The sequence below is a fragment of the Apium graveolens genome, chromosome 4 (assembly GCF_009905375.1).
Source record: "Apium graveolens cultivar Ventura chromosome 4, ASM990537v1, whole genome shotgun sequence".
Taxonomy (NCBI): Eukaryota; Viridiplantae; Streptophyta; class Magnoliopsida; order Apiales; family Apiaceae; genus Apium; species Apium graveolens.
In genome coordinates this window covers 142160324-142164630 of record NC_133650.1, presented here as the reverse complement: position 1 = coordinate 142164630, position 4307 = coordinate 142160324, and the positions used below count along the sequence as shown (strand labels likewise).

General features: G+C 40.9%; 1 non-coding gene across 1 annotated transcript; it reads right to left on the bottom strand.

Moving 5' to 3' along the window:
* Positions 1–1855: 1855 nt before the first annotated feature.
* On the bottom strand, positions 1856–1961 carry LOC141722659 (small nucleolar RNA R71). Its single transcript, XR_012575666.1, has one exon. It is a non-coding gene; the product is annotated as a small nucleolar RNA R71 (small nucleolar RNA).
* Between the last annotated feature and the right edge of the window lie 2346 nt (positions 1962–4307).

The window sequence follows — 4307 nt, the reverse complement described above, 5'->3', positions numbered from 1 at the left end:
CAGCAATGCTGAGCGGCCGCACAGAAAGCTGAGCGCCCGCTCAGCTATGCTGAGCGGCCGCGTAGGGTCGGGAAAAAAGATAATTTGTTTTAGGACTTCTATTTATGTTTGGCTTCCACTTCTATGTAATCTGAGTTTTATGGGACTATTATATAAGTAGATTTGGAGACGTTTTTAAGAGAGAGGATCGTGGTATTACGTAAGGAGCGAAGGAGATAAGGAAGAAGACCGTTTTAGTACTCAACAACGAAGAGGAAGCATATTTTCTTGTGATTCTTGTTTCGTTGTAACGTTGGATGCTAGTTTTCTTACTTTGAACCTATTTACTCTTGTGACGTACTCTGATTTAATATAATTAGTTTAGTTATTATTTTCTTGTGTTTGTTTATCATGATTTTATATGAACCCATGATGACGATAAGTGCTATTATGGGCTAATCGTGATCATGGGGTTGCAACGAATTTACTATGGAATTCTTTAGTTAATTGTTTAATACTTTAGTGTGTGATGATTGTATGATATCTAGTATTGGTTGTGCGTATTCGTCTTATGTACGTCGCGAACATATAAGATAGGGTGTTAATCTCTTGTGAAGCGATGGTGGATCTTGAGATTTAGAACTTGCCATGCTAGCATAGGTTCATGTACGTTGTGCATGATTAGTGGGTAACTCTAACAGTTTTATTTGCCCTATGTAATCAAAAGGAATAACTTGTGCTTAAATCGTTGTGTTGTAAATTTCTGTAGACATATAGGAACTCAATATAATTGATGATTATTCAACTTCTATCTTAATTGTGGATGTTTGGTAGAATGGTATTAGTACAATGAAAGTTGGCTTTTATCAGTTTCGTGTTATTCGATTAATATCATCACTGTCACATGCTAAAGGAATTAACAATGACTATTGAAGGAAGTAGTAATGAAGTTGTGATCTCATGAGTGTTTTATTATAAATAAATTGAAGTGTTAATTAAGTGATTAATTAAGTAGTTAATTATAGTTAATATTTAGTCAACAATTCTAAGTGTTAGTGTCTTAACATTGAGAAGTAATCATACATTGATGAGTGAGTTTAATTAGACAATAAATTAGTCTGAGTCTCTGTGGGAACGAACTAGAAAGTATTCTATATTACTTGCGAACGCGTATACTTGCGTGAATATTAGCGTGTGTTTTCGCCCTAACAAGTTTTTGGCGCCACTGCCGGGGACTCGGCGTATTTGTTTAGTTTATGTACTTACCATCATTGGTCATTAGGACTCAGTGATTAGGACGTAGTAGTTACTTATTATTTCCGGTTGTGTTTCAGATACTTTAGCGAGCGTTTATGCAAACTCGTTCTCGTACTCGCAAGAGGACTTTAGATACAGCTGAGGAGACAGACGAAGTTCTTGATATTCCGGAGAAGTTAGATTTTAAAGATTCGGATTTAGGAACTGAGCGGAAAGAACCAGTAAACATGGGTGATCGTATTGTTCAAGCTGATCCAGCTCTTATGGACTTTTCTCGGCCAAAAATTGATGACATTCAGTCAAGCATTCTTCATCCGGCCATTCAAGCTAACACCTTTGAAATCAAGCCGGGCACTATTCAGATGGTGCAGAATTCTGTTTCTTTTGGAGGAGCGGCGACTGAAGACCCCAACATGCACATAAGGAATTTTGTTGAGATCTGCAGCACTTTTAAGTATAATGGCGTGACTGATGAGGCTATCAAGCTGAGGCTTTTCCCATTCTCACTAAGGGACAAGGCTAAGGACTAGTTACATTCTGAACCAGCTGGGTCCATCACTACGTGGTAAGATCTTACGCAAAAGTTTCTGGTGAAGTTTTATCCAATGCAAAGACTGCTGCTATGAGGAGTGCTCTTACTCAGTTTGCGCAGCAACCTACAGAATCCTGTGCGAAGCTTGGGAACGCTACAAGGAAAAGTTGAGAAAGTGTCCACATCATGGAATGCCTGATTGGATGGTGATCACTGGTTTCTATAATGGTTTGGGGACCCAATCTCGGCCCATGCTCGATGCAGCAGCTGGAGGCGCTTTATGGGCTAAAAGCTATACTGAGGCTTATAATCTTATCGAGACTATGGCTGTAAATGAGCATCAAAACCCAACTCAGAGGATGATGCCTGGTAAAGTAGCTGGTATTCTGGAAGTTGATGCAACCACCGCTATTGCAGCACAACTTCAAGCGCTGTCAATGAAGGTTGATTCTCTGGCTACATATGGAGTTAATCAAATAGCTATGGTTTGTGAGCTTTGTGCAGGTTCTCATGCTACGGATCAGTGTTCTCTTGTCAAATCTGTTTAGTATGTGAATAATTATCAGCGACAACAGCAGCCTGTGCCAGCGACCTATCATCCTAATAACAGAAATCATCCAAATTTCAGCCGGGGGAATAATCAGAATGCTATTCAGCCACCATATCAGCAAGGAGTGAGTAAACAGTTTAACCCACCTGGATTCCAGCAACCACAGCAGTATGCTCAAAGGCAATCATATCCTCAAGAGGGAAGTGCAGCTGCACCTACTAGTGCTGATTTTGAGGAACTTAAGCTGTTATGCAAGAGTCAGGCGGTTTCTATCAAGACCTTGGAAAATCAAATCGGTCAATTAGCCAATGCAGTGCTCAATCGTCAACCTGGCACTCTTCCCAGTGACACGGAAGTACCAGGCAGGAAGGAAGCTAAAGAGCAAGTCAAGGCTATTACCTTAAGGTCTGGAAAAGTTGCTGATGCTGAAGAAGGAGAAGCTGAAATTAGAGATGAAGAAGCTAAGCAAAAGGAGAAAGCGACGGAACCAAGGAAGACTACTGTTGAACACACTCTGCCTGAGGGTAATACAGGGGAGAAACATCTCTATCATCCACCACCTTTTCCTAAGAGATTGTAGCAACAAAAGCTGGATAGATAGTTTAGTAAGTCTCTGGAGGTGTTCAAGAAACTTCACATCAATATACCTTTCGCTGAGGCTCTGGAGCAAATGCCTAGTTATGCGAAGTTTATGAAGAGTATTCTTTCAAGGAAGGTGAAACTGGATGACCTTGAGACCGTTGCTCTCACAGAAGAATGCAGCGCTGTTCTGTAGCAAAAGTTACCGCCAAAACTGAAAGATCCAGGTAGCTTCACCATTCCTTGCACCATTGGCAAGTTGACTTTTGACAAGTGCCTTTGTGATTTGGGAGCAAGCATTAATCTGATGCCGTTGTCGATCTTTAAAAAGTTGGATTTGCCTCATCCAAAACCCACATACATGTCTCTACAATTGGCTGATCGTTCCATTACTTACCCAAGGGGCATAGTGGAGGATGTGCTAGTCAAGGTGGATAAGCTCTTCTTTCCTGCAGATTTTGTTATTCTGGATTTTGAGGAAGATAAGAAGATTCCCATAATCTTGGGAAGACCTTTCTTGGCTACTGGCCGTACCTTGATAGATGTGCAAAAAGGTGAACTTACTATGCGGGTACAAGATCAGGATGTGACCTTCAACATCTTCAAGGCAATGAAATTCCCTACAGAAGATGAGGAATGCTTAAAAATGGATGTGATTGATTCTGCGGTTACATCGGAACTCGATCGCATGCTAATGTCTGATGCAATGGAAAAGGCCTTAGTGGGGGATTTTGACAGCGATGATGAAGATGGCAACGAGCAATTATAATATCTGAATGCTTCTCCCTGGAAGCGAAAGCTGGACATGCCGTTTGAATCTCTTGGTACTTCTGACCTCAAGAATGCTGAAGGGAAGCTCAAACCATCAATAGAGGAAGCACCTACCTTGGAGCTCAAGCCATTACCTGAACACTTGAGGTATGCTTTTTTAGGTGATGCATCTACTTTACCTGTTATTATTTCATCTGACCTTTCAGGTAGTGAGGAAGACAAGCTCTTAAGGATTTTGAGAGAATTCAAATCGGCTATTGGATGGACCATAGCAGACATCAAGGGGATAAGTCCTTCATATTGTATGCATAAAATTCTGCTAGAGGAAGGTAGTAAGCCGACTGTTGAACATCAGCGCAGACTGAATCCCATCATGAAGGAGGTGGTGAAAAAAGAAATTCTGAAATGGCTGGATGCAGGCATCATTTATCCTATTTCTGACAGTTCGTGGGTGAGCCCCATACAATGTGTACCTAAGAAAGGAGGTATCACTGTGGTAGCAAATGAAAAGAATGAGCTCATCCCCACTCGAACAGTTATAGGATGGAGAGTATGCATGGATTATAGAAAATTGAACAAAGCCACAAGGAAGGAAAAGACAGTTCGTTTATTGATCAAATGCTTGACAGGTTGGCTGGT